This window comes from Haplochromis burtoni, unplaced genomic scaffold, assembly GCF_018398535.1.
Source record: "Haplochromis burtoni strain Fernald_Lab_line unplaced genomic scaffold, NCSU_Asbu1 Contig_722, whole genome shotgun sequence".
Classification (NCBI taxonomy): Eukaryota; Metazoa; Chordata; class Actinopteri; order Cichliformes; family Cichlidae; genus Haplochromis; species Haplochromis burtoni.
The window spans coordinates 12,787-35,099 of NW_024583083.1; positions in this window are offsets into that span (position 1 = coordinate 12,787).

The window sequence follows — 22,313 nt, forward strand, 5'->3', positions numbered from 1 at the left end:
TTACAGAATACATGCCCCAAAATGTATTTTGTAACGTATTCCGTTACGATACTCAATGTCAGTAACGTATTCTGAATACTTTAGATTACTTAATATATTACCATGCTTTTTTACAACTATGAATGTACTATTGCTGTGTGATTTATTACTATTACTGAAGGTTACTCACCATACCAATACCAACTAGATTTTTAAATCTTAATATAAAATGAGTAACAGTGGGGTGGACATTAGGTAAGGCTGCACTTTTTGCAGCGATCTCGTATAGAAAACTATTCAATGTATATAAAACAGGTCCGCGGCTCCTAACCATAGTAAAGGGACCTCTGGCTAATACCTCGGGTTCGTAGCGGAAAACTAGCTTTACTTTGTTGTCTGGGTCAACTTTGCTAGCGAGAGACAGAGAGAGGCGTTGAAAGGCTGCTCCAACGGAACTTATTGTTTCGGAGGAAAACACGAACACAGTGTACAGTCGAGTCTTAATAGCTTACTTACAACTGGGTTTATCAGGCACTCTTTTTGGCTGCAGTGGTTATTATTATATTTACATGCTTCCAGCTCCCGTTTCGCTCGGTGACAGCCCGTACTTTTCCTTTTTCTCCCTCCCTCGCTCACAGACACATAACAGGTATGGCAGTCCATTCTCCCTGCAGCACGGACTACACTGCCCATGAGGCAACATTCTTTAGGGCTATGCCAGTTTTTGTTTGCTACATGGATTATTTTAGTTCAGCTGGGTGTCTTTCCTTTTGTTATATTTCTTTAAAAGTTCAAAATGTGTTAATTACATAAATAAAATGTAATGTTGTCTGTAGCACTTCATGGATTTCATAAGCAACACACCTTAGTTGTTCACACAAAGCATAAAGGTAAAAAACAATATATACAGTGTTATCTTCATTTTATTTTATTTTATTCTATTTTTATTTTTATTTTTGTGTGTCCTGTTTGGATCTTTAGCCATCAGAATTGTTGTCTTAAGGCCAAGAAAGATGCCAAGCGGATTTATTTTACCAAGTGGATCATTATGGCCTTGCCATATTGGTCCATTTGATTGACATTTATTATAATTATGAATTTATTTTATTTTCAGCTGCTACAAACGGGACAGACATGACTGGGGGATAGGACAGGGAGAAAGAATGAAAGAAAGAGAGGGAGAGAAAGAAAACCAAAGGGGAGAAGAGACGGTGAGAAGGGGGGGAAGAAAGAAAAAAACAAAAAAAACAGAAGAGAAAGCAAACAACAAAGAGCAACATAATAAAAAAAACAGCACCATCACAATAAACTAGCTAGCAGTAGATATCAGTAGATACTAAATAATAAACGATATTGTGCAGCATGCAAGATAGACAGCGCACAATGTGCTTTGAGGCAGCAGCCAAGAAAGCTGTAGTCCGCGTCTGTGAATACCCGTGTGTACACCTGTGTGCATACCTGTGTGGATCAGCATGCTTGATTCCAAAGGTTTCTCCATGTAACGATCTGCTAGAGGGTGTGGGGGGGCCACAGCCCCGTCCTCCAGGGTATGAAGCAGGTATGGAGGAGATCAAAACTCCAGACATCCAGAGGCCCCCAGAACACAAGAGACCAAGGAAGACCAACAGAGGGGCAGCCGCGCCACTGTCCCAGTAAGAGCTGAGGAGAGTCCCAGATGAGGGCTCACTCAGCAGCCGCGGAGCAGAAGCCAGGGGGAGTTGCAGTGACGCGCCCGTGAGCTCCGCCGGCAGCCAGCCGTGCCTGAGTGACCGAGCCCCAGGCCGAGAGGCCGGGGGCACCCCACCTCCGAAGTGGCCCGAGCGAGCCCCAGGCTCCAGGCCCCGATAAGCGGCCGCCAAGGAGTGTTATCTTCATTTTAGATGTCAAAAAGTATTTGCGGCTCCCAGTGTTTTCTTTTGCGTGGAAACCAGGTCCAAATGGCTCTTTGGGTCTTAAAGGTTGCTGACCCCTGGCTAATATGAAACAGGAAAAGACCGCCGTGTAATCCCTTTATTTCAACAAAGTAACTGTATTCTAAATACCACCTTTTTAAACGGTAACTGTAACGGAATACAGTTACTCATACTTTGTATTTGAAATACCTAACGGCGGTACATGTTACTCCCCAAAACTGCATATAGCCCCATACACTTTGTGAAATAAAGAAAGGAAGTGTAAAAATTTACTTTGTTTGTTAAGACTTTGTAATCAGTATGACTGCTGATCCCAGACAAGCCTGCTGCGATAAAACAGGAATCTCAGGAGCCCCTGAACACTGAAGACAATAGACCTTCAAGAGCTTGATTATATTTAACGATTACACATTAGCCACCATTAACACTGGCCAGTTGTCTCTCATCACCACAGTAGGGCAATTACAGCGGTCCATTGCTAGCTAAACTTCATACTTCTTTTCAACCAAAAAAAAAAAATTCTCCATAGAGTAATTGGACTGTTACTTTTATAGTACCTTTGTACTCAACAGAGCCCTCAAAGAACTTTCTACTTCAAGTCTCATTTTAATAACACATAGTCATACACTGTACAAATACTTTCTAACATCCGCATACACATTCACACTCCAATGGAGGCATCGGGACAACTGGGATTTTAATGTTGCCTGAAGGATAATTCAGCATGTGGACTGGATGATCTACCACCCTGCTCATGGGCAGACAACTTGTTCTACCACAAGCCACAGCTGCCACAATGTCAGATTTAATCCAGAAGACTGAATCTGACTTACATGAAACTTTTTCTCTCTTTACCATGTTTTTTTAATGAGACATTTAATGTACCGTTGCAGTACTTTGGATTATTGGATGGAGGTTTTTTTTATTATTATTAATTAATTTATTTTTTTAACTACTGTAATAACTAACAGTGGTTAGCACTGCTGCCTCACCGCAAGAAAGTCCTGAGTTTGATTCCACCATCCGGCCAAGGCTTTTCTGTGTGGAGTAAAAAGAATGGGTTCTTTTTGGGTACTCTGGTTTCCTCCCACAATCCAAATGCATGCAGTTATTCGGGTTAGGTTAACTGGTGCTTCTAAATTGGCTGCAGATGAGAGTGTGAGTGCGAATGGTTGTCTGTCTTTAAGTGTTACCCCTGCCACAGACTGGTGAGCCCCCCGTCCTATGGTAGCTGGGATTGGTTCGTGCTCCCCTCCCTGATCTTGATAAAAAAATAAAAATAAGCAGAAGAGGATGGATGGTGTGTTACTTTTATGGACTAAAAAAGCTTTGACTATAAAATATCTTCTGAAATGATGTGACAATGGTACAGTGTTCTCTTACAGTAGAAAATAACCTTACTGATACCAAACAAATTCTCCAGGGGAATCTTCAGGAAATTAATTGACTGTTCTTAAAAACTCTCCTCATCCCAATCTGATCAAATTGAAATGGATCAAGTGGAACAAGCCCACTCCACAGAGGACCCACCCTTCAATCCACTACCACAGAACACGAGTGCACATCCCCCACATGGTAGCAAGGCAGGAGGTTTTAAGTTTGTAATTAATTATTGTAACGGCTAAAAAAATATGAGTATATTTTATACAGCAGTTAATCTTAGACAGGTGTAAAAACTTTTTAAATCAAAGCCTCTTAGAGATCTCTACTGTGCTTTAGAAAGCCATTATTTGAAAAAAAGATGATTAAAGCTGATAATAGAAACAATTAATTCAACCCTGTGCTTTGATTCTGACAGTTAAGCAATCTATTAATTTGTTCATTTATCCATTCACTTTTTTCACCAGCCATAAATACAGATTTAGCCATTTCACTCCATTTATAGACACATAAATCAAATTAAACCGAATGCAACATCTGCTAAAAGTGCACTTGATGGTAGACAGCAATGGTCTTTGTAATCCAAACACAGTTAGTCCTTGATGTTGATGAAGGCAGCAGACGTCTCGGCAGTTTTGAACCAGAGTGGCAATTGTTACTTTGGTCTCCCGAGGCCAGAAGTAAAAGTAGCAGCCATCTATTTTAAATGGTTTGAGGAGAATGAAGGAGGGAGGGAGAGAAAAGATCTATAAGACAATTAGAGGCTGGATTTCCACTTCAGTGGAAGCAGTATTTTTATGTGTGTGTGTGTGTGTGTGTCTGCGTGCACGCATGGATGATGTTGCCTCTTGTGTGTGAATCAAGAGGCTGGGAAATAATTTATCTTATTATTTACTCAAATATAAGAACTTTCTTTTTTAGTTGTAAACAAAGTCTCAGCTGTTTTAACATAATTTTTTGTTTTTGTTTTAATGAAGTAGACCTTAAAAAGTAAAACTGCAGGGGGAAGGAGCGAAACGCACAGTGAATAATACAAATCACTTTACTGACGTCTTCAAAAGTCGTCATCGCTTCAGAGAACTGCAATGCGGTAGAAGAAAGTGGGCTTGATTTGCAAGTTTGTTTTCTCCCTCGTCATCTGTCATTCAGAAAATTTTAAAAAATGGGGCTCAGCTGTTTTTTCTCTTAAGAAATAATTGTTGTCTAACAGCTGTCATCGCGCCACATGTAGCCCTATTGTTGGAACGATGTGGAGAGAAGAGTTTTGTTAAACAAAAAGATCCTACACAGGCCTACACCGAGCACAATGACCCGTCTTCTGTATGACGCTGTTTCTTTTGGCTCTGCAAAGGGTCTCAAGGACACCCTAGCTGCTTGCTAGTGTGGAGAGCTGTTTATCTGCTTTTTATCCTATTCATCTGCATATCCTCAACAATGCGTTTGTATTATGCAATCAACACAGTTCCAGATTCTAGAGTCAAATTTACCTTTTAGTTCCAGTTTCGTTTTCATGCTTCTAACAAGTGAGGTTGCTTTCATCACGGTGATGTCTGTCAAACCAGGTTTTCTCCCTCTTTTTCTTTTTTTTTTCCACTTTTCTTTCCCGTTTGATTTGACAGACTCTGCAGAGCTTTGACTCACGTATCCAGGACAAATTTCTTCTTTGTTCCACTTTGTTCATGAATCTGCCAACACCAGATGGGCCTAGGTGGTGTCACTGTCAGGAGGGAATAATGGATGGATGGGAAAAAAAGAAGAGTGCATTTGTTAAACCAACAGGTTTAGCGTGTACCGTCACTAACATTTGACTGCTTTTGCAGTCACACCACACGCAGATGCTGATTGGCTCAGCAAAAAAAAAATGTTCAGGTGCAGCATTAAGATGGGAGAGAAAAACAATTGGAGCTGACAGTCCTCCAGCTGTGCAGCGAAAGTAGAAATAACTGTCCCCCCGTGAAACATTAGTTGAGTCAGACTATCCGAAGACACATTTTGTGTCACGCAGAGAGGAAGTATTAAAGCTGTATGACGAGAGCTCATTTCTACTGCCCAGACATAACAGGGAAAAGCGGATTTTTGACAAAAAGAGGCCACGCTGCACCGTCTTTTTCTCATGAAAAGTAAGCAACTGTTTGGGAGACACCGCTGAGCAACATTATTTTCCTCTGCCGGCACCTTTCTTAAATGTCACTTTTGTCACAGTGTGTGAGACAACCAGCAACAGCAACAGCTCACCTGTTTTATCTCGAATAGACAGCAAGATTAGAAGTCAGACACCCCGCAAATTATTCAAAGTCTTGGAACCAAAAGGAAATAAATAAAAAGAAATGCAGCTAGGAAGCCAAAGTGCTGCAATCATACTGTCTTTCTCACTCAGTTGTCTGTGCACACACCGGAGACTTACTGAACTGCAAAGACAAACACACTTAGTTTGTCTCGCAGTGGGAGCCAAACGTCGAGCTTGGTTTCCCCAAGGTACGACATGTCACATGCAGCTTGTGCTCATAACAAGGAAAAATCAACAAACCAGAGAGCAATCCGAAAACACTTCATTCGCCTGGTGGAATAAATAAGCAGATATTACTCTAGGAGACACTGGGGCAGGGACGGCCTCCATAGTAACACCGTACTGTCACCTGAAAGACAGTACCTGACAGAAATAGGAACTGGTCCAGTTTGGAAACGGATAAGAAGTGCTGTATAAACATGGTGATTGACTATTTAAACAGAAAACAATAGTAGAACGATATTTTTGTATTACCAAAGAGAAAAATACCTCAAAAGTGTTCTTACTATTAAGAGTCTATCAAAATCACAGATTTCTGTTGTCCATGAACATGTTGTGTGGAAAAGGTTTCCTGGTTAGGTTTCTTGACAGGACTGCAGCCAAGTTTTTCAGCTCGTGCTGTTCAACTAGAGCACTGATCAAAGGAATCAGTTGCTTCAGCAAGCAGATTTCAAACTGAGAGGCCAGCTCGTTCTCATTCCTTGGGGGTCAAATGCTGCCATTCTGTCAAAACTGCGGGCGTCTGGAAATTACGCACAAAGAGTCATCAATGCTGTGATGTACTGGATTATTTAGAGAATACTGAGATGTATCTTTCACTTTTAGCAGGTCAGGTAATGACGCCTGTAAAGAATGCCTGATTGTCAAAAAGGTTTAGGTTTTTTGTTTTTTTTTTAAGTGTAGATGAAGTAATTTGTGGTTTTGGTTAAGATACACCCCTTCAATCTTTTCCTAAACCTAACCAGCGAGTAACCAAGAAAGTAGAAAGGGAGTGAACACAAAATTGAGGAAGTGCAGTTCAAAATTCAAAGCTCCCAACAGGACATGAACCCTTATCACCTGCCAAACAGGAAGAACTACATCATTGGTACCCTTCTAACCTTTGCCATGTTTGTTGTTCTTTAAAAAGGACTGTTATCTCTTGGTGTCTATTATTTGCCACAGCTGGTGCATCAGCTCTACCGGCACCACGGTAAATGAAGCCTTTCCATGACAATGATTTGTCCTGTCATCTCCATGTGTTTTCATCACAAAGCAACATGTTGGAGAGGTTTTACATCAGAGAGTCTATGTGTAAGATAAGGTATCTGTGAAATGATAATGACTCCAGGGGAGTGTTGGTAAAGCTCAGGTCCTCTACCAACAACCTCAGAGTTTGAGGGTTCTGTGTCATATCTATGCCCTCTTTTGAACAGAGACCTCTGATGTTTCAATTGGAGTCCTCATGCAGTTCTTAAAGCTCTTTTTACCCCTGGGACCATTTTGGACTTTACCTTCAACATCTCCTTAATTTGTTCCTTCACGCCTGGTACTTTTACTTTTTTTTTTGTCCATTTTCTTGCGCTCCTTCTTACTGATGTCAGCTGGGATTGCCACATTTAACATGAATGCAGTCTTCTTTGTAAACCACCACCATGTCTGGTTGGATGGCTGGCAGCTTCTTGTCTGTCTTGAACTTGAAGTCTTACTTTGCCTCTGGTCTTTCTCAACCACCTTTGGTTTTGTCTTCATAAGGGAGACTTCTAATCCAGTCTCTCAGTTGTAGTACCACAATGTAAGATACACGCTTGGACAGTTTACACTAAGATTGTGGTAGACTTCCGGCTCTGTGGATATGTTTTTTAGGGTCTGATCTTGTCCTGATATAATCACAGCCTCTGTGTTGTCCTATCAGGCATTTTCTAGCAGCTGGTAGGATTTCTTCCTTGTCTGCCACTTACTCTATGTATTGATGAGGTTTTTTCTTTCATGATAGTCCCCCTTCCTGTTCCTCATCCCTTTCTGCATTCAGTTGCCTGAGGCACTTATCTTGGGATACACACTCAGTAAGATGCCCCCCAAAATAAGTGCTTTATGTGGTGTGTAAACACCTTGCCTCCCTTTGTAACTGTAAGAATTTGCAGTAATATAGGTAACAAAGGGAGGCATAATTTGTGATTTAAAAATAAATGAATAAAGCTAACATATCATTTGTGCAATATTTTACAAGAGTAAACTCCTGCTTGAATCTATTGTGTTTTGAATCAACTAATATACAGTAAAACCAAGATAAGCATGACTATTTTGTATACTCTTCCTGCTGGCACATAATACTTTTACATATTTGTGGAAGTGGTAGATAAAATAAACACCCAAATTCCAGTGGATTACTTTAAGGAACTTATCTTGTCTACAGTTATGTTACGCAAAGGATGGGGCTGCAGTTGCTTTGGCCATGAAAAGGCCAGAAAGCTGAGATGATAAAGCCAAATCTGCTGGGAGCCACCAGCGCTTGGTAGCTTTAGCTGGTTTCTGGTGCCAGGGAAGGGACAGGGGACTAAAGTATGCACATGCACTGAAATAAACTTGAATAATTAAAAAAAAACAAAAACAAAAAACAACCCACATCTGTTACTTGTTTGTTGTCTGATAATTTTCGAATCATGCTTGGAGGTTAACTCTTGCGTCAGCTTCTGCTGCACTAGGAATGCAGAATAAGTGGACATTAAGAAACATTACAAAATGTTATACAATTATATATATCAGTGATTTCCCGCTTTGTTATTTAGCAAAACTTTGATAGCTAGCAAGAAAGTATCAGATTATTTTTCCCCTGGACATTTTAAAATTGCATGTACTGTTGTGTTGTTTTGTATTTATGAGTGCAAAAATTATCACTTGATGTTTGTCTTGTTCTCTGCAGAGCAAAAGAGGAGGGAGCACCAATCAAATTTTAGATAGTTTGACAACTAGCTAGCTATCAGTGCCAGATTTTTTTGCTAAGCATTAACATTACATGTACTGTGGCACAGTTTGGTGATGATCAGTCTTTTTATTTGACTGTACTCAATTCTTATTTTCCATGTGGGATTTAAAGTCCTCGATTTTTAGAAGTATGGGACAAATTTCTGTTCTGTTTTTACAGTTTATGCCTGCTTTTACCCACTTTAGAGTTAATTCAGATTGATCCTTATTTGTATTTCAACTTGAAAGTGACATATCCTTTTCTGCTGCCAAATAGATATTTCTTATTTTCTTTGCCAAGTGGGTGATATGTCATGCCCTGCACCGACTGACAACATGCAGGGAGATGAGCTGGAATAAATCAAATGCGCACATGTTGTGTCACAGCCAGAGAGTCAAAGAGTGGCTCACTTTCACCACTGCCCCAGTGGTATACGGTACGTTATCCTGACAAGCAAGGCCAGCACGACCAGCAGCATGTTGAAAAGAGTCATATGAGGAATACTGCTCCCCAGTGATGAAAACTAACACGGTGTTGTGTCATGCTGCCATGGCAGAGCCTTTTGCTCAGAGCGTATAAAGACAAAGCCGGGACTACAGTTGTTATGAATTCCATATCTGACAGAAAGCAAAAGTAGAAAAGGATGCAAGGAGAGTAACATGAGAGAGTCACATGCACAGCTGCACATCAGCTCTTATCCTTTCAAACCTTCACTGCCTGTTGTTCTTTCATGTGACACACTGATATTAAGACCTGTAGTATTTTAAAGAGGGATGGGGTATAAGCAGGCATCGCTTCCAGTAACTACATAGACACCCCACTTACACCTTCTGCATCGTATTCTTCTTGAATGTAAATACAGTTAGTCGACATAGTTCAGCAGCTGTCCAGCACCACAGAAGGGGAGCATATATATATGGAGTAATGGTTTAAATATATCACCAAACACAGAGGGACAGGAGAGGTAAGGACTGCTTGGAAGGGATAGCTCAGTAGGTAGAGTGGTTGCCCCATGATCAGAAGGTCGGGGGTTCGACGCCACTGAACTACTATCGTGAGGTACCCCTGAGCAAGGTAACCGTTCCTACACACGCTGCATTGGTGGCTGCCCACTACTTCACTGGGTGAATGGGTTAAATGCAGAGGAATAATTTACCCTATGGGGACTAACACATTATTATGATTATATGAGAATACCAGACTACACTAGTAGTACTGTAGTACTACTAGTATTATAGTATAGTATTGCAGTACTGTGGTGGTGTTTACATTGATTAACTGGCACAGAACAGACTATATATATAGTCTAAATATAAATTATTATCATTCTCTATATATATATTATTAAATATTACATATACTCATTTAATTCTACCTTTTTATATTAGCATCATCATCTAGGGGCTGAAAATCAGACACATAGCTCATGAAACATCTGCGTCTTTCTTGTCAAATTCAGTTGGAACCCTGAATCCACAAAAAAGGTCAAATGATCACTGCATATACACAAAAAAGTATACAGGCATACACAAAGACAATGCAATAAAGTCCTAGTTGGTCATTATACAAATTCTGGAAGGCAGGCTTTTTAAAGGGGGAATTGCTTGGAGAAAATATGGCATTGATGGATTGATGTGTATAAATATGGCTCCTACTATTTGAGCGAAAGGCAGAAATATAAAAAAATAACGATTAAAAGAAAGAAAAAGTAGAAAGCTGAACAACCTAAAAATATAGCCAATAATTCCAAAACAAAAAGACACAAACAGAAGAAAAAGAAAAAGAAATATATTGTGATCCGGTAATGCGTGTTGGTGGATCATATGTCGAAGTGCCACAACACATCACCTTGTCACATGAAAGATGTATTTTGACTTTATCCCACCATTGTTGGAAAGCAGGATGAAATGTCTGCTGCTGCGATATCTCCGGTGTTATAAAATGTCAAATTTCAATTCATCCTATTTATATACCACTCTGCTGTGTTGTGGCACCTGATAAGCCTTCGAGCTCAACAATCTATTACTTGCTCGGCCTTCCCAGATCTTATTTCGACATCACACAACCTGAAACATCATGCTTAAATGTAGCAGTATGCCTCTAGAGATGACCGTTTCAGTCTGTTAGTCAGTAAGTTTACTGCTGAAATATCTCACCAATAACTGGTTAGAGTGTCATGAAGTTTCTGCTGACATTCATAGTCTGCACAGGATAGATACAGATACAGTCCTGAAGAGCAAAATAGGAAAGGGAGGCCTTGGAAACTGCCAAGCAAAGACTCACAGCCTTGGCCAGCCGCTTGAGGAGGTACACCAGAGAGATAGAAGGCAGGAGAATAAACCAGCTGTTCTCCACAGAACCAGCAAAGGTGTACTCTCAGTGGCAAGGGAACAATAATAAGAGAACAGCACCACCAAGGCTGGAGACGGAGCAATACTGGAAGAGCATATGGGAGAAGGACGCAACCCATAACGGCAATGCTCAGTGGCTAGTGGATCTGAGGGCAGACCACAGCGACCTCCCTGAACAGGGTCCAGTAACCATCACAGTGGCAGATATCCAAGAAAGGGTCTCCAGTATGAAGAGTTGGACAGCACCAGGGCCCGACATGGTTCACGCCTACTGGCTAAAGAAGCTGACTGCACTCCACGAGCGTCTGGCAGCACAAATGAACCAGCTGCTAGTTAACGAGAGACACCCGGAATGGCTAACCGAAGGTCGGACGGTCCTGATCCCCAAGGACCCCAAGAAGGGACCGGTCCCCTCCAACTACCGACCAATAACCTGCCTCAGTACTACATGGAAGCTCCTGTCAGGCATCATATCGGCTAAGATGAACAGGCACATGGGTCAATACATGAGTGGGACACAGAAAGGAATTGGCAAGAATACCAGAGGCGCAAAACACCAGCTACTGGTAGACAGAACAGTCAGCCGAGACTGCAAGACCAGACTGACCAACCTGTGCACTGCCTGGATTGATTACAAGAAGGCCTATGACTCAATGCCCCACAGCTGGATACTGGAATGCCTAGAATTGTACAAGATCAATGGGACCCTAAGAGCCTTCATCAGGAACTCAATGGGGATGTGGCGTACAACACTAGAGGCCAACTCCAAGCCCATAGCACAAGTCACCATCAAGTGCGGGATCTACCAAGGAGATGCTCTGTCCCCACTGCTGTTCTGCATAGGCCTGAACCCCCTCAGTGAGATCATTAACAAGACTGGCTACGGATACCGACTACGGAACGGAGCAGTTGTCAGCCACCTCCTGTACATGGATGACATCAAGCTGTATGCCAAGAGTGAACGAGACATCGATTCACTGATCCACACTACCAGGCTATACAGCAATGACATTGGAATGTCGTTCGGACTGGAGAAGTGTAGTCGGATGGTAACAAAGAGAGGGAAGGTAGTCAGAACTGAGGGGATTGAACTACCAGAAGGCAACATTGCAGACATAGAGGACAGTTACAAGTACCTGGGGATCCCGCAGGCAAATGGGAACCATGAAGAGGCCGCTAGAAAGGCTGCAACCACCAAGTACCTGCAGAGGGTCAGGCAAGTCCTGAGGAGTCAGCTGAATGGTAAGAACAAGATCCGGGCCATCAACACGTACGCCCTGCCCGTGATCAGGTACCCTGCTGGGGTAATAGGCTGGCCAAAGGAGGAGATAGAAGCCACTGACATAAAGACAAGAAAGCTCCTTACCATGCATGGAGGGTTTCACCCCAAGTCCAGCACCCTGAGGCTGTACGCTAAGCGGAAGGAAGGGGGCCGGGGACTGGTGAGTGTCAGCACCACAGTCCAGGATGAGACAAGAACATCCAAGAATACATTGGGAAGATGGCCCCAACTGACCGAGTGCTCAGTGAATACCTCAGGCAGCAGAAACCCAAGAAAGAGGAGGGAGACGAGGAACCATCATGGAAGGACAGGCCCCTGCACGGTATGTACCACCGGCAGATAGAGGAGGTGGCTGATATCCAGAAATCCTACCAGTGGCTGGACAAAGCTGGACTGAAAGACAGCACAGAGGCACTAATCATGGCAGCACAAGAACAAGCTCTGAGTACAAGATCCATAGAGGCTGGGGTCTATCACACCAGGCAAGACCCCAGGTGCAGGCTGTGTAAAGATGCCCCAGAGACAATCCAGCACATAACAGCAGGGTGCAAGATGCTAGCAGGCAAGGCATACATGGAACGCCACAACCAAGTGGCCGGCATAGTGTACAGGAACATCTGTGCCGAGTATAACCTGGAAGTCCCGAGGTCAAAATGGGAGATGCCCCCAAGGGTGGTGGAGAATGACCGAGCTAAGATCCTGTGGGACTTCCAGATACAGACGGACAAAATGGTGGTGGCTAACCAACCGGACATAGTGGTGGTAGACAAACAGAAGAAGACGGCCGTAGTGATCGATGTAGCGGTTCCGAATGACAGCAATATCAGGAAGAAGGAACACGAGAAGCTGGAGAAATACCAAGGGCTCAGAGAAGAGCTCGAGAGGATGTGGAGGGTGAAGGTAACGGTGGTCCCCGTGGTAATCGGAGCACTAGGTGCGGTGACTCCCAAGCTAGGCGAGTGGCTCCAGCAGATCCCGGGAACAACATCGGAGATCTCTGTCCAGAAGAGCGCAGTCCTGGGAACAGCTAAGATACTGCGCAGGACCCTCAAGCTCCCAGGCCTCTGGTAGAGGACCCGAGCTTGAAGGATAAACCGCCCGCAGGGGCGTGCTGGGTGTTTTATATATATATATATATATATCATATATATATATATATTTATATTTTGTAATGTGCATTAAATCTTATATTGCCTTGTTGCCAATATCAGTAGACTCATCAACCTGAATTGCGTACCATGGTGACTTATTAGTCCTTTTCAGCAACTGTGTCTCAATGTCCTCTGCTATATCCTCAAGTGATGGTGCAAACCGAAAGAGGAATGTGTCTATAGATGTCTATAGATAGACCATGTCTATCTATTTAACAGCAGCCTGTCCTAGAAGTTCATGGCAAATGTCCTTAGCGGCAGGATCAATTCCCCACTGACAGTAAAAGGTTTCTTTGCCTTAGCAAGACGTTTGTCTTTTACCAATTTTTGCTCATTTTTACAAATTTTTGCTAGCTTGTGGGTTACATTTTTGATGTCGCCTGGCCTAGCAGCTTTTCAAAATAAAGGATCTTCAGATGGATAATAAATTTTAAAAAAATGTATTCCGCCTTTCTGAAGGCCCGGTACCACATGACCCGGTGGTTGGGGAACTCTGGAGTGGAGTAATGACTGAGATTGACAGCAGTAGTGATATAGAGAACAAAAAAGCAGACTAACATCCAGAAAAGCAGGCAGATGACTGATTGCAGATCTTCCTTATTAAAATTATGCATAAGCTTTATATCTACACAGAAACCAAACAAGGGGTAAGTTTTCTACAACTTATCAGAGTAGATTTCATTAAAGCTTAAAGTTATAATTAAAGGCATAACTGCCATGAGTGTTTGAATGCTGTACGCCTGTTCACAGGTAATTCCAATCATACTCTGGACCTCTTGACTGTGTTTGCTGTTGGTACCTTTTCAGACATATTTTAAGAAATTACCTGACAAATAACATAGCTTGCTATGTGGTTAATTGTTCTAACAGGTTGTGCGTGTGATGCACTCAGAATCAATTGATGGACTTTGCTAAATAAGCTTGCTGGCAATTGCTGATAACAGCACTTCATCTTGTCATTCAGGCCTCTTGATTAGACTTCTGGATACAAAAAGTCTCAAGGGGTTTGGCCACAATGCTTGAATCCATAAACTTTTATATGAAATGTATTGGTTGAACTGATGAAGTTCAAGACTTCCACCCAAGTGACTGGTGTTCAGGCCCTGTGTTTTAGTTTATTTTATGTTTAAATATTAATACTACTTATTTTCAGTTTCAGCCTGGTTAGGTAATGGGTAATTTGTTGTTTTTCTGAACATTTTCATTTAATTTTAAGATATTACATGCCATCAGCGTGTAATTCGGTTTTATATAGGTTTCATGCTTACTTCACATGTCTTGTGGAATTTTACCCAATTAGTTTCCATTTTTACCTCACATTTTGTGTCACTATTTAAACTTTATGGATTAAGGTATTTTAATGTGGAAGTTATCTCTCTCCTTGCACACATTCACACTTGTAAGCTGCCCAGTACAACCACAGTCTGACCTGCTTTCCACTGAGGAGCTCCACAAGAGCAGTTGGGGTTATGGGCCCAGCTCAAGGCCATGCTGCATTTTGAACGAGTTGGGGGCAGGCAGAAAACCTCAGCCATTATTCTTGCCAGGTTTTTATATAGTAAAACTTTTATAGATGGACTATTTTACCCTTATTTTATATTCTGTATAACAAGAAGGCAGCATGTTTACAGCCCCACTGCCATGATGAGAAGGATTTTACACATGACAGAGGATTCTGGAGGCTTGCTTGGGGGCATAAACAAAAGCAATTCAAAAGAGGTTACTTCACATTTCCAGGTAACTTAGCAACTTAGAAACTAGTATTCATATTGTACATATACAGTACATATAGTGTAGTATGAAAGGATAGGAAGATGTTGCAATATTCATTCCATATGTATCCTTTCATGCTTCTAAACATCACAGCCTAGACAGTGCAGATCTGTTTATGGAGAAGCAAACAAGTGCTGCAAATGTCACATTGAACTTATACTTGCATGTGTAGAGAAAACCCATTTTTACAAATATAAGTCTGGCTACAGTAGTGGGTGTTAGTCTGAGGAGCAACATGACGGGGACAGAGGTGGATACAAATGGTCAGATACGTAGTCCGAAGGAGACAAGCAAGCACGGCACGCGTCTATTGGCAGCAGATCAAACGTGGGAGGACTGTAATCCCGCATAGAGTCACCAAGAAGAAAAAGCAGCAGAATCTCTTGACAGCAGAGGAAAAGCAAAAAAAACAAAAAAACAAAAAACAAAGAGAAGGATGGAGCACTGGCGGAAAACAAGCGCTGCCAGTAACTAGAGCTTCAAGGCTTATGCCTTCAGATAGAGGAAAAGAAAAAAAAAGTAGAAATCGGACTCAATACAGAGGGAATTATTTAAAGGATAATACAGATGGAAAGGGAAAAAAGGAAGCTGAGAGGGAGAAAAAGGGGCAGGGAATAGTGGAGAAGGGGAAAGATGTGAGCAAAAAGTGGGAGGAAAGAAAAGATGTTGATGAAGAGTGGCAGATAAAATGTAAAGAAAGAGGTTGCGGAGTAAAAAATGGAAAAATGTAGGGCAGTACAGGGAGGGCTGAATTGCTCCTCTCCCTTGCTAGATAATTAGCATGGTGTTGCCCTTAAACAAGGCACTCTGGTGCTGTGCACTATCCAACAGCTCAAGGCTGTGGTTGTGCTGGGCAGTACCCATGTGAGTGGATGCCTCCCCCTGCAGCAGCTTCCCCTCCAGGCTTTATGGCTGTAAATAACGATATACTCTTATAGCTGCAGTATGCAACTCCAGTGGCAATGGTGCTTTATCAATGTGTGTGTATGTGTCTGTGTTTATTTGGTGGATTTCAAGGTTTATTAAGGAGCTTTTATATGGGTGCAGCAAGCTGCTTTGTAACATCAAGGTTAGGCCAGAGACAACAATGTAAGCATGTTGCAGCAAACAAAGAAGTGGTGCATAAAAGCTGTACCAACAGGCAGAGTGGAAAGATGTATGCTTTTCAGCAACTGTGGACACATTTGTTAAGTGAGCTTATACTTGGATTTCAATAACAGATTTTGTTAGCTTTTAATTACAGCTTTTACTCAGATTCATTACCATAAATCTGTAGAATAACGATAAGATTACGTCTTGTGTAATTCCATTCAGAGCTGATAAATTACTATTGCTTTTTTTCTTCTTCTCAAGGCAAGAAAAAAAAGATCAACTCTCACACACGTTTAGATTTAGGGGTGTAGTAAAAGTCCATTCTGCCCCTACTATTATAAACTACATGAATGTACCCTCTAGGGCTAATTAAGGGGCCTTAAAGTAACTATATGCACCTTTGAGTGCCAGAAAGGTACATGGAAATCAAACCAGGCAGTACAAAGGCACATATTAAGTATACTTCCAGGTTTTCAGATGCACTGTTGTGTTCAATCAAATTCACAATAAAATTCAGTAAAATATTAATTTTCCTCTTGGATTTTTTCTAAAGGTTTTTTTTTTGACCATTTCCTTATTTAAATTCAATGAAAAGCTTTTAACACATTGTGACAAGTTTCAGTTGTGCATTAGCACAGCTGTTGCCTCACAGCAAGGAAGTCCAGAGTCTGAATTTTCTGATTCCTTATTGTAGCCTGCGGCTGATGAATTTTGCTCTAGTTTCCTCATAGAGTCCTGGCACATCCATGAATGATTGTGCAGCATTTTTCAAATTCTATTAACACTAAAACTTTATCTATGTTACATCTGCATATAACTCATCGGTGCATTTTCAGAGTTCGAATGATAAAATGGACTAATATATTTTAACATTTTAAAATCTAAACTCTGAAATGATTGCCAGAAAATTCCTTTTTTTAATTAATATTTTTAAAACTTCTAACAAGACTGAATTTTTTTTATCATATTTGCTGGGAGAAAAATCCCACTGATAACGTAGAAGTCTAAAACATTTACAAAAACTATTGTATCAAATATGATCAATGGGCGTCAGTTCTATTTTTCTTTCTTTAACATTCAGGTACAAAATTGTGAACAAATGTCCAAGAATGTAAGGTAGGCTACAAATCAAGGGTTTAGTATTTTGAAGGAATTACCCCCTTAAAAACTGTTCAGTACAATAAAGTACTTCATTTTTTGAGCACGTCTTTTTATTTTTTGGGTATACATCATATACTGCATCATTATTTAGCTGAAAGAAAATACTGTGTTATGCCACAGTCACACAGGCCTAAAGTCTGATTAAGATAAGACTGACCTCCTGACAACCATTAGTCGTTCAAGATAAAATTGTATTTCCTTTATTAGTTAAGTGGTTACTGTGAAATCAATTGTTAAAGTCCTACCCACACAGGCCGGGAGACCAATTGGCAACCACAGATTGCTAGTGAAAAATATGTGTTTCTTGACCAGTTGCTGAGTGGTTGCAAGGTCTTGTTTGCGGTCACTAGGTGAAAGTGGGGGTTATATGTTGCTGTACTAAGACCCTATCCCATATCAAAGATGAACACGGTTACTTTCAGTTTGCATCCCACTTTTTCAAATTTCACTTGGTTAGTTTGCAAGCGTTTGAAGTCAGAGATCAAAAGTAAGATTTTGCTTTACTTTCTTTGTGACCAATGGAAGGATTTGCAATTTTTTACTTATCACTACAGTCCTTCTAAGAAAAGAATTGTTAGGTTTCCTATTTGCTGTAAAACTAAGTGGTGGTGATACTGAAGTCATGTGTGCGTGGATTTATTTATAGCCAAATGTTAAGTGACGTCAACGTGAAAAGATTACCTTGCTGAACAAAACAAATGTATAACATTTAATTTTAGAAGAGAAAGTCCTGTTGGTTTTTGGTTAAGTGAACCACAGCAATGCTGAATTCCAGGTTGGCCTATAGAACACCTGCAGAACTCTAGACCACGTCAACTTCATTTGTATGTGCATTAACAAAGATGTCGTGTTCACTTTGGTGTTGGTGTTGAAAGGTAGGAAGGAGATGATGAGATGCATTCTTTAACATCAAATTCAATTTCAGTCTCTTTTGATGTCTGTTGAGTACTTTTTTTTTTTAATTCCCTCTCGGGCTGTGATTTATCATCAGGGAGCATATCATTTCTAAAATGAAATTTATTTTTGGATCAGCAGATCTATATCATGTCAGAGCGGATCAAAGGGAAATTTGGTCGGAATTCCTTCAAAATAGAATCTTTGGGTTGTGTAGCATCAGTAGTCTTATCTGATCAGGAAAGAGTTAAGTGTGTTTTTGAGTGAGTGGGTGGAAAGGGGATAGAGGCAGAACATAATGGCACTGAAAGGTTGTGTGGGCATAACGTGCTTGGCTGTGTGCGGGTAATGTGTTCCTTAGACAATCGTGATGAAAAGTACGTCTTTGCACAAGGTGCTTGATGGTGTTTGTTATAATTCTGAAAGGAACACATTAAATACGAGAGTGAAAAGATAAAATCAATCTCCTTGTCTTTGTACTGTGAGTAAACCTAAAGGAATCTATTGTGGTCCTTTCAAATTCCACATTTTTATTCTTCTTCCCTGTAGGAGTAGCTCTCCACAATTCACAGATCAAAATAATCCTTATTTTTTCTCATACTGAGCTTTTGTGCAATCTTCAGCACATCCACTGCCTGATACAATCTGTTTTAGCTTCCTTCTCCTGTGGTTTAAGGCAACTTTTTTTGATTGGCTGCTCCTCATAAGTGGGTGTGGCATCTTAGCCACACAGCACCATATTGGGGATATCCACTCTTACTGGCATTATAAAGGCCAATTAGTAGAAAGAAATAAGCCGAAAACTATGCACGTAGAGCAGTCTGAATCAGGATCTTTTTCCTCATTGTGTTAAATGTATCCAAGTTTAATACAACCTACCTTTATTCATTGTAGTAGTCACTGGCAATTGCTATTGTGTCACTCAGAGTCACAATTTCACATATATTTAATTGTAGCCTTCCACCCACATAAAGTAACCAATCCCTTATTGGCTTCTCACACACACGTCAACAATTCAAAAACCAACAAAAACCAACAAACACTCACTCTCTGAGCAGTATTTAATTTTCAGGGAATCGTATTGAATTTTGTATATATTCATTTGGTTTTACTGGTTCTTTTTAAACATACTTTAAGAAGTTTGTAGAGCAATAAAAATCAGGGCAGCATGACAGATTTTTACTTAGACTCTGACATACACAAACATTAAGTAGTAGTAGGTAATGGATGATGGGTATTGATTTGTAAATACTGGACACGAATAACTTGAGCTTGTTATATGATATTATGCAGATGGAATAGAGATAGAACACATTTTTGGCTCATCTTGAAAAGACGTAAAAGATCGGAGGTCAAATGTGACATATATGCGAATGCAAACTATAATGTGATATTTTAAATCCCCATATATCAGTGTTATATCAAATAAAGGCAGTAGAATGTTTAGCATAGTAGTTTTAAAGATATAAGACATTTCATGAAGCATGATCTAGTGATAGTTTGACCTTATTTGACTTGAATAAGAGGTCAGAGGACCAAAGTAACAGAATATTTAGAATCTATATATATATTATTTCTTAAGTGTGTTGTCAATACATGCAATGGCAGACACTCTGACCTTCAGAGTAATGTCTTGACTTTGAAAGAGAGGTCAGATGTCAAATGTGACATGTTATTTTAAGTCTTTAAACAGGACTTTCTATATGTTGACACCAAACTTGTAACAAGTTCTAAGGTTTTTTTGTCACTTTTAGACCAATAAATCATTAAGTTGGCCTTGAAGACCTTGGTGTGTGTGAGCCAGATTTTAATGGATTGTTATATGACCCCCACTACGCAGCTACAAAATGTTCAAAATCCATTCAAAACAGTTCGAGCCTTTGTGTTTACAGACTGACAAAATGGCACGCAGAACACCAAAAACCTGGGTGATAACTAATTGTAGAATGAGAATTTTAGAAACTTACAACTTACTTACTTTTAAAGGCAGTTACAGTGCCCCTTTTCAGCCAGTTCCCTCAACTGATTTGCTCCATCTTTCCATCTATATATAAGGGTTCTCAATGAAATTAGACTTAAGAGTTAAACTTGGCCATATCCTTCAAATTTAGTCCCAAATGATAGCTTTTGTCAGGCGGTATCTTCTAAGTTTCTGGTGCAATCAGTTGCCTCCTCTTGGAAACGTACAGCTTGGTTCAAAGATGATTGGCTTCCACGTTTGGAGAGATATTTTGAGATTACTTTGATCCAGACTTAGAGTAGAGAGCAACTTACCAAAAGGCGAACATTTTAAACAGATACTAAAAATAGGCAAAATTAGGTTAAAAATTCATAATATGTCCTTTTTAATGAATTAATGTAGTATTTTAGAAGTAGTTTCAGAGAGACACTTCAGTTATATTTTAATGCCACAGATGTACATGTATACATTTTTTCCACTCAGTCCAGATAGATGTGTTTCAATGATATATGTGACATTTCCCCAAGGAGACCGCTTTTAAAAGAGTAATCCATTTTTTTTCTCACAAACCACAGAGACCAAACACAATGAAAAGCACTCACTCATTGTCTTTCACCTTAATTAAGCCATCCATCACTGGCTGTCTGATGCAAGGGAATAGTCCTGGGCAGAGGCAAGAGGAGACAGTGACGGTAAACTCCCACCAAGCTCTCTAATATGGGCATCATTAAAAGTAAAGACCAAATCCTCAGCGATTCTGTTTTTCAGGCGAAATTCTTTGGCCGTGTTTGTTGTTTTGTGTGCTCGGAGGCGTTTGCGAGAATGACAAACAGTCCAGCAGGGATCTGAACCAACAAGCAGACAATCAAATGGAAAGGAAGGAGATAATGGAAGCTGGATTTGACTGCCGTGGTAGATGATTGTGGCATCACATGTTTGCACCAACCTGTTTTTTTCCCTGTCAGTCATCTGCTGTAGAAACTGCTCATATTTACAAGTATGTACTCTTACTATAGATATGCCTTCTTGTGGACAAAGTGGCACCATGTCAAGCGCGCAGATAATCAAACATATATGGACAGACATTTGTCAAAAGGGACAAGTATGTACACACACACACACACCACACAACACACACACACACACAACACACACACACACACAAAGCAGCACAGCACACACACACACACACACACACACACACACACAGAAAATGTCTAGTGAAACTCCCCAGAGATTTTATCTTGTTTTCCCATGAGAGTCACTCCTCACTGTCTGCCACTGATCTGATCAAAGTAAACCAGAATAAAATTTGCTGAATTTAGCCCTCAAATTTGTCAAATCACTATTTCCAACTGCCGCTTGTATCTCTCTTACCCCACTGAAACTTGTCACTCACTATCAGTGAGCGATGAACCCAGATAAAAACTCAGCAGGTGTGAGTGTAGAAGGAAACTGGCACTGAAGGTGAAGAATGTATGTCAGTATTAGGGGAGCTGTTTTTTATTTTCCTTAAAGACTCATTCTGTCAAGGTCTGAGTATTATATCCAACCCTCCCAACATGTGTCGCCTGTCACTCACTATCATTGTTGCAGCCATTGAAGATCACTGGTGACTTGAGTCATAATACATATTGAAAACGGGCTGTGTATGCAGGTCACAACAATGTTTGTTGAATGCTTTTTCAGTCTCTCTGTTGTGTTTTCTGCCATTTTGCATATTACTGCTGTGACCCAGTTTGGAAGTTGATTTAAAAGGAGGTCATATTAAGTTTATGTGAAATGTAAGGAGATTAAATTTAAAACAAATGCTTATGGGAGAAAGACAAGTTAGCATTTAGCATTTCACTAAAGGTGACACGTGGAGGTAAACACAGACGACACGAGAGCTCTCGATAAACACTGCTCGTTTATTACTCATCACCACAGAACTGAACACTTTCCCTCCAAAACACAGCAACAACACTTCCTGAGAACTGGGTGTGAGTGGAGCCCTCCAGTGGTCCACCACACATGCCCCCCCCGAACACCCAGTAGGGTCATCCCCTAGTCCAGAACCCTTGCTTTAATTAAACGTCCAGAACGGCTGAACCGGGGAGGTGGAGAGCTGGCGGAGGGGAAACGAGCCTGAGGGCCAGGCTGGCAC